Source organism: Camponotus vicinus, unplaced genomic scaffold (genome assembly GCF_025532165.1).
Source record: "Camponotus vicinus isolate PSW18456_S1 unplaced genomic scaffold, iyCamVici1.0 SCAF_4, whole genome shotgun sequence".
NCBI classification, from domain to species: Eukaryota; Metazoa; Arthropoda; class Insecta; order Hymenoptera; family Formicidae; genus Camponotus; species Camponotus vicinus.
The window spans coordinates 9,345,957-9,359,343 of record NW_028141976.1 but is presented as its reverse complement, the minus strand read 5'-3'; positions in this window follow the sequence as shown (position 1 = coordinate 9,359,343).

Genomic DNA, 13,387 nt, shown 5'->3' with positions numbered 1-13,387 from the left:
TCCCCTTAATTCCCCCTTCCAGTTCCTGAGTCTCCCCTCCTCTTCGTCCCATCTCCACCAACACTCATTGATTCTGATTTTTCCGTACCCTGTCCATTCCTTATTGCCTTTTTTCCTTTCTTCCTCCGCTATTTCCCCAATTCTCCATTTCATCCTCCTCTCAGCCTACGTTAGATCGTCATCTATTCTGATCTTTTTCCCCTTTAGCTCCTTCTTTTTCTCCATCACCTGTCTCTTCTGCTCCCTGCTTCCTAGCCTTACCACCACCATTTCCCCTTCCCTCCCCCTCTTTCCCCCTAATCCTCCTAATCCACTCAATCTTTACCTCCGCCCCTATGGCCTCAAACACTTTCTTCACCCTCACTTCCGGCTCTCCTGTTCCCCCCTCCAATCTACGAATCACTATGTTGTTCCTCCTTTCCTCTCTTTCCTTTAGTTCTATCTTCCTACCTATTCCTTTCATCTTATCTACTAATATTTATTTATTTATTTACTTATTTTTTTATTTCGATATTTTTTTTATATTTTTATAAATATCTATTTCTGATAAAAGAGTATCCTAAATTATATTTCTTCCGATTATTTGAACTCGATATTAAATATTAGATAAAAAGAAAGTGCGATGATATTGTAATAATTGAGCTCTTAAAATGAATTTGAGACATTAGAATGTCTCGATCTATCTTTTGCGACGTTTACGACAGCTTTCTTTATCGCGGACCTAAATAGAATCGTTAATTAACGTGTTATCGGGTTCAATACTCGCACGACATTCATCGGTGCTGAGATTAAGAGGGTGTAACGCAAATGAATGCAGTCCTGCCTGGCGGCCATGCACGATGGAGCTTCACTTTAGGAATTACAGCGCTCAACGTTCCGGCATTTTTCCTCTCCTGCTCGCTCATTTTCCATTCCTTGTACATACAGCACCGCATCGCGTCGCACGAGCGTTGCACAATTAATTGCAATCAGCGTAGCGTTTCTCGTTACTCTCCTGACGCTTGCTTGTCGGGAAGATCCCGGGTATAATAACGTTCCCCTCGCGTGAAGTGGAAATTTAAGGATGCATCGTTCCAGTGTATATATCCACTTATAATTTTGAGGACCTGAGATCCCAAATCTACAAGAGACTCGCTTTTTTAATTAGCTAATCTAAACAAATTATCTGATCTATCGTTAAAAAAATTTACCACAAATATCTTCTAAAGTAAGTAAAAAATATCAATATATAATTTCTTCAAGATAAAGATAAAATGTAATACGTAAAGACACATGATGTTTGTTATAACAGATTAATCCTCGAAGCAGATAGCCATGAAACTATAACAGACAAGTATGTAAGATAAGAATAAAAGATATTAATTATAAACGACACATTTTTCCCATTTGTCATAAAAGAAACTCAGTAAATGTCAATATTATCGCAAATAATGATGCAAATAATAGTGTCAAGGGTTTAAAATATAAATATAACTTTGATGCAACACTGATAAAAATACAAACGTGATTCTACACATCTTTGAGTTTCTCAATAAAGCTGTTAAATTTTATCCGAGGGGTCAACCATTAGCAATCATTGTACATTTCATCAAGAATATATTGCGGCAGTACAGTAAATATAATTTTAGGAAATTCATGTTTTAGAAAAATATGAATTGAAATCATACTAGCAATATAAGACAAAAAGTAATATGCATTAGAAATATTTTTTAATTCTGCGGCAGTACTGGCAATATTGACAATAAAATAATAATAGAAATACCAAAAATACAAAAGCATTACTAACGATACAAAAGCAATACAATAGCAATGTTAGCAATAAAATGTATTGTACTGCCAAAAATGGCAATCACTGTACATTTTCTCAATGATAGTTGACCCCTCGAAAGAATTCTAACATTTTGATGTACATACAATTATATATCTTGCGTTTTTAATACATAAACAATCTTACGTAATATAAAACAATCTTATAAAATAAAAATCGAAACTCTTTTGTAAATACATAGTTTTTCGAATGATATGCTCAATCCAGAAGTAAAATGCAAATTTTGTCATCACAAAATATCTATTGATGATTATCCCGATATCGAAAAAGAAACACTGTTAGAAGCTTCAACGATAATGACCAAACACTTAAAAAATGAGCATGAAATTCTGATTTTGCGGCAGTACGAATATTACGTGGATGAATTCACTTTGCGACTTTCGTTAATTACAAATTCATTTCGCGTTGCGCGATTTTGTGTTACTTAATTGTAATCGCTATATTTAGTTACGTGCGCGAATCTGTTTCACTCTTACGAGCACTTACTCGTATTGCAACGAAAGCAATTTACAGGAGATTGCATAACGCGGCCATTAAATGAGTTGTTGGACGGTCAGCTGCAAGGTCAGCTGTATCATGTGCAAAGTTACGTGCATTCTGAATGAAAATTGCGAAACGTCCGATTCAAACTTGCATCAGTTCTTTAAATAATCACCATCATAGCAGAGAGTTCCAAAAGTTCCTTGATATAAAATTCAGTTATTCTTTGCGTCTGGAGATTTTTCAAGAATCGAAAATTTATCTTTGCGACTAGATTAAAAAACAAAATCTTTTTAATTGACTTAAAGTTGCCAATACGTGTGCAAATCTCATGCGAATATTGCATGATCCCATCTGAGCATCGTAAAACGAATCGTTAATCGTTTTGCGACCGATCTTGAAGATATCTATCGTCGTGCAACAAGGTGTCAGATTGTGGGGATACTTGCAGCAAGGCCGTTCAATCGACGACAGCCAGACAAGACACAACGAAGGACTTCATAAGGAGGGTACAAGCGTTTCTCTGAAAATCGCACGAATTTATTCCGTGGGAACCGAAGAAAGAGACTCGTTATTTATTTCGTGTATGTCGGATACTATCGGTATCTAGAAAATGGCGTTATTATATAAAATGATTAGATTTTCCGATCTTTTTGCGAAAGTAAAGCGATAGATATTTCAGATCATCTCTACAACGTAAAACATATCCTACATTGGAAAGAAAGGAAATCGTAACAGCAATGTCGGTGTATTTTTATAAATACGAAAGCTAAAATTATTGATTCAAGCACAGCTGAGAAAACTTTTCTTGCGATAATGTATTATTGATCTTACGTCTTGTTTTGTGTTGAGTGCTTTCCAAGAAATTAATTTTTTTTACAAAAAATAATACTTGAATATTTTATACTATTGTAAAAAAAATGATTAGAAAAAGTAGTGACCAAGTCTTATGCTCTATCCTTTGCAAGCTGTTGGATAGTGAGCGATAAAGAAAGTTCAATGTAAAGTAGCCTTATACACATTAAGTATGCCATTATGAGTCACCAGCGAATTATGTAAAAGACATTCGCCGGTTATTCCCATATAATAACATTCGCGATAAGCTACAATGCCGAATGTATATGCATACAAAAATATCGACAGTCGGATATTGAAGTAAACTGATAAATTATTTTCGCGTTGTTGCTTCAAATATTGATCCAGTTTTTTTTCAATGTGCAGAAATAAAAGAACAGAGTTCTATCCGATGGTGTTTTTAAAGAAAGCTCTTGCACGCGAAGCACTTAAATGAAAATGCTTAAGGAAAAGTGGCCCGGCAGGAAAAATAGAAACTAATATAAAATATATTATTACTACGGATTACTATAGATATATCTCCACTTGTGTCTATCTCTACAGGTGTCTGTCAAACCTAAAATCAGGTCAATCGTTCATCGTCATTAAAGAACTCAATGGGTTGCGAAAAATAGACTCGGAGACCTAAATAAGCAGATAATAAATAAACCTAAGAATTTTTAAATGGTATAGAATTATAAAATTATGCAAAAATCCTTAAAATAATAACTAAAAAGTCGAACAATTTTGAAAATATAAAAATAAAAAAATTAAAAAAATTAAAAATTAAAATAATAGAAATTAATAAATATATGCTACCGGATATAAATATTCTAGACGAATTGCACATAGTTATGTAACGTGGGAACGAATAAAGTCATAATAATCCAGAATAACTTTCTTTCAAATGTGAAAATACGAGAACCTTGATCTCTCTTAACTGAAGAAAAAGATATTTAAGTCCGATTGTCAGTAAAAGGGTCAAGATGCGTCGAGAGCACATGACGTAAGCGTCGTCTGGCATCTTAATTGCATTCATAAACGGTCCCGACGGAGCCGTTGATACCGTTGGTCCGGGAATCAACTTCAAACAACCATTATCTTCATCACGCACGAGATCTCTTCGTAAGAACACGGGCTATTGTGAGCTCGTCCGGCTTCACCCACGATTTTTCTCCGACCGACATTCTACCGAGAATAGCAGCGGGCATCGCGCAACGAGATACGAGATATTCTCTCGCGGCTTAGTTGATGATGCAAACGCAACGTGTATCATGTCGTTGCTCGGGATTTTTACATCGTTGTTATGTCTTTCATTGCGTGTACCTTCGCGAATTTATTAACGGGCTTAGCTTGTTTTTATTTCAAAATAGTTATATGACACGTATATTTTTTGTAAGAAATTATAAGCATAAGTTATATATTTGGGATTTGTCAGTTGCTAACGTTAAATCTTGTGTAAATGATTGCGAATAAACATTTTCGATTATATATGTATATATAATTTTATTTTTAAATACATCTACCAGTACATTCAATATTTACTATTACTCAATATTTAATATTTATTATTCAATATATATTATTCATTACTATTTTTTATTACTTTTATTGTGGCAATTCTCTTGCTACAATAAAAGTAATAAAAAATAGTAATAATCTTGATAAATCTTGATGTAAATTTATCAGATTAAATCAGATATAAATTCAAAGTATCATCAAATTTATACAAATAATAAAATAATTTATTTACTTATTTAAAATAAAAAGTAATAAAGAGAAATATTAAATTTTAAATTAATTAAAGTATAATTAGAGAAGATTATGCTTAATTGAAGTTGTTGGCGAAGTATTTCAACCTCGTTGCGGTATGTTTGGAAGAGAGAAGTGGATCATCGATTTGAGAGATTGGAATCCCAAAATCGGGGTCAACTTTGGCTGATATCTCTGCTAACAGTTGATAATTATGTTGCATGCATTGATCATCTATGAACCATATTGGTCTCGAATTGAGACATTGTCTCAAATTTTGGCGATATTATCTGCGACTTAAGCTTATTATTAAACTTTATCATGTGTTTAAATTTATGCGCTTTTATTAAAAAAAATAAATAAATAAAAATCTCTAATCAATATGTAATTAAAAATTACAATTAAGAATATTTGCAAAAGTTATGAAATATAAAACATTTTTCGTAGAATATAACAAATATCTAGGACTTGTGTTTTTAATTATACATTTTCTTAATCAACTTGTTAGTAACAAGTTCACTAATTAAGTAAATGAATATGATACATAAATGTGTAACATTTACATTCTTTTATAAAATATGTATTCCACGGAACGTGGAGAAAGCGGCTGTGCATTATATAATAAGATAGCAAATGCACTATTTTAGCGTTGCATCTAATCAATGGACGAATGGATTGGCAGGAGGCGAAAATTATAATTTCGATAAGTAGAATGTGTCTATAGAAACTTATACAGCTAGTATATAGCTTTCATAGCAAAACGTAACAGCGTGCAATTTTGACTATGAGACTGTAAGTTGCTCGCATTGACTCATTAACTTTAATGATCCGCACGATTTGTTTTCTCTTAGCGTTGTTTCACTTCCAAGACCTGGCATTTGGAGCACGAAAGCACTTGAATAATGGAAATGTACGGAGAACACGCTACACAAAGTATCGTCAATGTACCACCTGTCGCTACAAGTGCGATTGATCTACGCCCAGCTGATATACATAGATAGAATATGCTGACGTCAGGAGCATAATACATTAAATCCATACAGATCAAATTTCTTGATCCCATCGAAATGCGTGTTAATTTTAAACAAATATTGTTCGCTTCTATTTTATTAACTACTATTTACAACAAAAATAAAAATAAAAAAATTGGTTTTCTTCTGAGAGAAATTATATATATTTTATATTTTTAAATATGTTTATATTTTTAAATATTTTTTTTATAAAAAGAGGTAGAGAGAGAGAGATTTCTCTCTCTCTCTCTCTCTCTCTTTCTCTCTGTTCTTAACAAATAAATGTACGTAGATATACAATTAAAAAAAAATTAAAAATAAAAGCCATTAAAATTTTTCAGAGTGTTGTCATAATTTTAGAATTATCAGTTAGTTTATTCGAATATTTTTTATTACATCTTTTTCGAAATCGATATTCAATGAAATATAGATTAAAATTTTTTCTATTACGTATCAATTTTTAAATTTTTGCAAAATATAATAATGAAAAATTCGTATAAACAAAATGATCGAGATCTATCAAGAGTTCTGCGACAAGAACGGACTTTGTTTTTATTTCAAACAGCGAATTCCCATATTCCTACCGTGCTCCATTTTCACGGGTGATAAATTGCGAAAGTAGCCGGAGACTCTTTTAGGACATGTCGAGCAAACAAATAAATTTTACCAAAATCGCTCTTCCTTTCCGCCGCACGAGATTACTGTTAAGGCAAAAATGAAATATCGCGTCGCTGTGAATAACTTGGCGATTATGATATTTTTAAGTACAACGGAAATCCGATCTATATTTTTCGAGAAATTATTACATCTACGTTGCCTAGCATGAACCTAAAATATATCATCAAAGATTCACTAATTTTGATGTCATTGTATTAATTTAATGCCCAGTGAATTCATCGAAAATCGTTAATAGCCGCACTCTTATGTAGCGTAGTTTCAAAAATATTAAAAATTAATTCATTATGTTTCTAAAGAGAAAAATATTTTATTCAATATCGGATTTTACAATACATTAATTAAAATTTATGTATTTATTATATATTATTAATCTAAAACTATGTTTTAATAATATTTAATCTTGTGTAATAATAATAAAATGTGAATTTCATAATTATCTTATTTTTTTCTTTTAATAAAGTCTTCTCTACATAATCAGTTTTTATAAAATGCGGGCAATATCTCATAATTAGCTTTTACGGATAACATGTTCGCTATTAAAAACCTGTCAGCAGATGGGGTCGCATCATGGACAAGATTAACGGTAAGGAAGAGAGAGAAAGAAAGATGAGACCCAGCAGAAAAAGAAAGTATAGAAGCCATTTCTCCTGCGCGAATACGTGCAGATTTCTCGACGAAAGCAAGAGAATGTGCTTATATTCTAAAGTGTAATGCGTGACGCCGATGGAAATTTAATTTGTAATCGAGTCGATTATCACCCAGACTTTTGCTATGAAACTCTTGTTACGAGAAAGCTCGATGAAATCATGTTTCTAGTTTAGACCTGATTAAATTTCAATTATTGCACTAAAAATCTGCGATTTTTAGAAGCCTTTAACAATCAAGAAAAGATCTTTTGTTACGTATATTATCAGACACACATATAATAAAAACATTAAAGGAATAAATTTATATTTATAATAAAATATATTTATCATGTGTGTAAAAAAATTATTTTTAAAGTTAAATAATTCAACGAATAATTACTTTTTCATCTATCTCTATTTATTAACTTTCTTAACTTTCGAGAAACACTTATTTCTAATCACTATACTTTTGGTATGAAAACTTTTTACTTTACTCCAATTTATTTCCCGACCTTGCTCGGTTGTTCTTATAAACTTGGCTATTTGTATCGAAAAACTCGACTTGAAAGATGATTTGGCTGGAAATCGATTTCTATTAGCGATAAAGCGTTTGTAAAAAAGTTCGTTAGAGAAAGCCCGTAGTATATTAATTGCTAATTTTCAGTCATATTAACCCAAATCGAGACATACTCGTGGCTAACACGATATACATTAATTATTACTAGCAGATTGATTTCACCTGATTACACGATTTATGCTTATATATAATCGCGCAACGTAAAAATATAAAGAAAATTTTTAGTTCAAACTTAGAAATAAAAATTTTATGTTTTTTAGACTCACATAATTTTATATATTTGATTTACCTAACATAATTGTTTTTGATATATATATAATTTATTCTATTAATTACCTCATAAAAGAGCTTTTAGTTCCGAAATCGTAGAAATGTGGAAAAGAGAGAAAAAGGGATATTCGCTTTGTATAAGATCAACAAAAGATTAACAAAAGATCAACAAGAAACTAGAAAGACCAGGAAGGATGTTTGCTATCTCGAAAAGGCGATTTTTGCACTGATTCAACGAAAGATAACTAATTGTAAGAGAACAAGTTAAAGGAAACGGAGAAAAGAAGAGAGGAAAATAAAGAGAGAGAGAGAAAAAATAAAAATGAAAGGAGAGAAACACCAGAATTTGACGAACCTTTTTTTGCGCGAGCGCGCAGAGAAATCATTCGCGGACGAAAGTTTCGCGATTTAAAGCGGGTCGCACGACGAGTTCACTTTCGAGAGAGTCTACGGTAAAAACCGCGCGAGGAAGAGAATATATATGTACGATGCGTGCATATACATCGTCGGGCCCGTCATTATGCATGCGACGTTCGTCAATATCTTCTCTGTCAACGTTTGACAGTCATTCAATGACTCAGACGCGTGTATCGCGCCGCGCATTCTGACTTCGACAGCGAAACGATCGATTATCGAAGGCGCGTACATTCTGATTTTCTGATGGCTGGAAATAAAAGGATGCTTAAAACGACATTTTAATATTAATAAGTATTGATATATATCCTGATATTAAAAAAAATATTTTTTATGTCGAAAAAATAATGCTCTATTTCTATCTCTACTGCTTTTTGTGCGTGATATTGATATTATAATTAATTTAATTAGGTAACTTTTTTTGGCGATAAAAAATACTTGTGTTTCATTTCTCTCTTAGATTTATAATATGCACATTTGTATATATAATTTTGAAAAAAATATTTATTGAAATATATGTTATAAATTGAAAGAAAATTTTTTTTATTCGGTAATTATACATGTAGAGAAATAAAAGAGTGTATATAAAATTGTAGATATGAGAAAGTACGCATTAAAAACATGATTGGAAATATTTCATTTTATACACACAATGTGCAGATGTCAAAATTAAATCTCTAAAAAATTGCTAAAATTCCTGTCATATAGGAAATATTTACGAAATATTTGGACTTTTTTCTCAATAAAAACACTAATAATAGTGAAAGAATTAGAAATAGGAATATCTAACTGAGGACATTGCCCGAGAAAAAAGTATAAGATATCAAAAATAGATCATCTCATCTTGTACACTCGAACATCACGGACGTGATCAGAAAATCGATTGACCTATGTGCGCGTAATATTTATAGGAAGCGAGTTCTTCACTTCACGTTCTACTTGCTAAACCATTTGATTGCTGCTTTCCTGTATTATCGGAAAGAAAGGATCGAAAACACACAATAATAGCATTTAAAAACATCTATACCCCTTTCTTTGAATGATTTATTTAATTTTTTGTATGAAACTATTAAGTTATTAAGAATAAAATTACGACTTGACATATAATTGGCTTTCATGTATATATAAAAAAATCATAATTCAGAAATCGTTGAATTTTCGTTCAACAAGCAAGTTTCTAAAAAAATTGCATTCGGCTTTTTTCCCCCTAAAACTAAAATTATTGATTCATTTAGTTCCAAAAATTTCAGAAACTTTAGTCCAAGAATTGAATATTGTAATTAACAATGATCTAAAATCAAAATTTTGCTAAGGAAAAATTAAATTTGAAACTGAAAGGAATCCAAAACTGAAAAAAAAGTTATGCAAATATGGATATACTGTACATAAACAATCATTTTAAAACCATTTAATAATTCTAGCTAACATCTCTTATGCAGTTCTCCCATATAAGAAAACATGTAATAAAGTACTTCATTACAACATACTAACGATGCTATAAATACATATTTATCGCTTATCTAATCTCGATCATGAAAAATTCATATACGATACTGGTGAAATTGGATTTCTCGTCTGTTCTTTACACATAAATGTAAGCATAGCATGAGTTTCTATAAAAATTTTTATATAGTATTCCAAATATTACGTATTAATATTGTTAACATTTAATAATATTCTTAAATCGTAAAAGTAAAATTTATTTATTTCGTCAAAGTAAATTTTATTTAAAACTAAATAGGGATAGAATTTTTTATATATTCTTATTTTTACTCCCGATTGCTGCCAACCTACGGTTGTTAATTTAGTTTTTTTCTTTAGGAGAAAAACCTTTTCGGAAAAAATTTTATATCACTTGTATAATTATTTGGGGAAACTTGTTTCTCCTAGGAAAAGTTCACAAAGAATTTACAGTAGACAGAAAGTACGTGATACTTGAGAGTCTGTATATGTATATATTGAGGAGAGTTTAGTAGAGATCTGTAGAAAGAAGTATATCTCTCAAACGAGAATTAGAATAGGAAGAATTAAATAGGTACGCTGAGCTTCTGCGGTTGATTGTTATATATTCACCTTGTGCCCTACAAAAGTCTAAAGCGACGCTTTTGATATCGATTTCTATCCCAAGGTTGTCCTCTGAAATATCTTTCCCAGGTAAGAGTGCTCGCTTCCATCCCAATAAGAGAATATATTTCTAGACATCGTGCTATGTCCGAATTTTAAAGATACTCGCTGTTACGAAGCGAAATATTTCTATGTATGTGTTCTAAATAAATTTAATTTCTAAATGATATTATTTTCATATGCGATAAAATTTTCAATTGTTTTCAACTGTTTTGAAACCTGTTTTCTTTACTCAAATATTGGATTAGAAATGTCTTAATTTTTTACAACATTTAAAATTAGAAATGTCTTAATTTTTTACAATTTTTTACAATTTTTTACAAATTATTTAGTGACAAAAAATATAAGAATTAAATAAAGTTATTAAATTTTAAAATAAAGTTATTATAAGTTATTAAATATATTAAATCAATAATCAATTAATCTAAAATTATAATGAGAAATGAATAATATTGGAAGAAAGAAAATGTTGTTCTTTGATAAAATCTCACAATTATGTTTCTAGTGTCTATTATAATTATCTCTGTTATAATTATCTGATATGATAGATCTTCGTAATAAAAGATATATTTCGGTGTCGAATGAGACATTTCATTTCCTCGATGTTTCTCAACCTGAATGGTGAAAATCGTCGTTCCCGAGATGCAAGTACTTTTAGGGTTTGATATCGACCGTTGGAACCGCTATAGTATAATGCCGTCAGAGGATATACCTCGTACTGATAATAATGGATGTATAATGGTTACAATCTAGGTCGTTTAAATCACGATAACATTATTCCTCGTGTTGTGGCAAGTGCCAGACGAAACTGTATAAAGGTCAATCGCACGTAGTTGCACACGAAGAAAAATAAAAATTATTTTTAAATTTCAAATTTTATATAAAAATTGTCAGGATAAAGGAAATTTTTTCTACTATAACTTTCGTATTAAATATCATCAAAGATCTTGGTTGAAGACGAATACGATACGTCGCTCCATAAGAACTGGATGCAGTGAAAAGCGATTGACAAGTGTAAGTCGTCGAAGCATCATATATGCTATATATATATATATATATATATATACAGGGTGTTCTAAAAAGGTATGTCAAAAATTTCTTATTTCACTTCAGGAATTATGTTGAAAATACTGTTAGCTGTATTACTTACACAAGGAAAAATTTAGGATTAATTATTGTAGACGACAATCGTTTAATTAGGCTTATTTACATTTGGTTTTAATGTGACCTTGAGTATGTTACAATAAATGTTGAAAATGTTCACCATTTTCCTGAATACAAGCAGTGACACGTCGACGCATCGATTCACGGACACGTTCAAAAATGCCTGACGTACAGCGGATTGTCTCGTAACCTGCAGTGATACGGTCACGAAGATCTTGAATATCACGCACTGGTGGCATTTTTGAACGTGTCCGTGAATCGATGCGTCGACGTGTCACTGCTTGTATTCAGGAAAATGGTGAACATTTTCAACATTTATTGTAACATACTCAAGGTCACATTAAAACCAAATGTAAATAAGCCTAATTAAACGATTGTCGTCTACAATAATTAATCCTAAATTTTTCCTTGTGTAAGTAATACAGCTAACAGTATTTTCAACATAACTTCTGAAATAAGCGTTTCCGCACCTATGTCCATATAACATTTTTTCATCCTTCAGGTGTGAGGAATATCTCCTTAAATTTTTGACATACCTTTTTAGAACACCCTGTATATGTGTGTGTGGACAACTTAATCTTATATAAAGTGCCAAAGACGTTTCGAATTATCGAGCATACGCTTACGATGTTTCCAATTATGTGTCAATTATTGTTACGAGAAAAAAGTGAAATTAAATTACATTCCTAAACATTTTGCAAAAAATTGTAATTATCCGGAAAGAATGTTTTTACGAAAAAAATAATATCTTCTAACTCGATTTACTAAATAAGACGATGTGACATTCGCGAAAAAAAAATCACAATCTTTCGTCGAATTATATATTTCAATTTTTACATTACAAAATTAATCCTATATTAAAGATTTTATTTTTTCCTAAAATTTTGTTTTCGAAGCTTTCAATGAGTCTCGTACTAGACTTGTACCCATATCATTCGATTTTGTGCTTTGCAAGTCATTGACTCGTCGACGAATCCAAAGATGAACGAACATACGCTCGAGGAAGGTCGCGCATAGAAATGAAACGGCAATTAATTAAGTTTTGCGAAGAGGACGGGAGGGAAAACGTGACTAGCAAGCTGTGAGGAATTTGGGACAAGTTCAATGGGAGCGCCTAAGTGAATCCTAGGTAGGAAAGGTGCCGAAGGCGTTCGAAGGTCGAAGGTGACTGAGAGAACCCGTTAAGCTACGAAAGCCTTATGTCCATGGAATCTTTCTCTGTTGTTTTACGATAAAGATTAAGTAGGTATAATTTTATCGTCGCACAACACATAATATTCACTACCGTGCAATGAAAAGATTTCATTCTTTCTAATTGTAAGATTGTAAAAAAAAAATGTTGAACCTCTACATCGCACAGAAGAAACTATTTCCGCTGGAACATGAGCTTTAAAATGTCAAGCAATAATAAAAATGACTTTTTTAATTTTATTTAATAATATTATATAACAAAATGAGAAATAGGTATTTTCTTGCTTGTTTTCAATAAAAAAAAAATATTTATCCACTCAGAAGTATTTTGTATAAAAAATTGCATAATGATAATAACGTAATATGTTTCAGAAAATCCTACTACGTTGTATATGATATTTACTTACATTTTGTTCCGACTTTCATCAATTTATTCAAA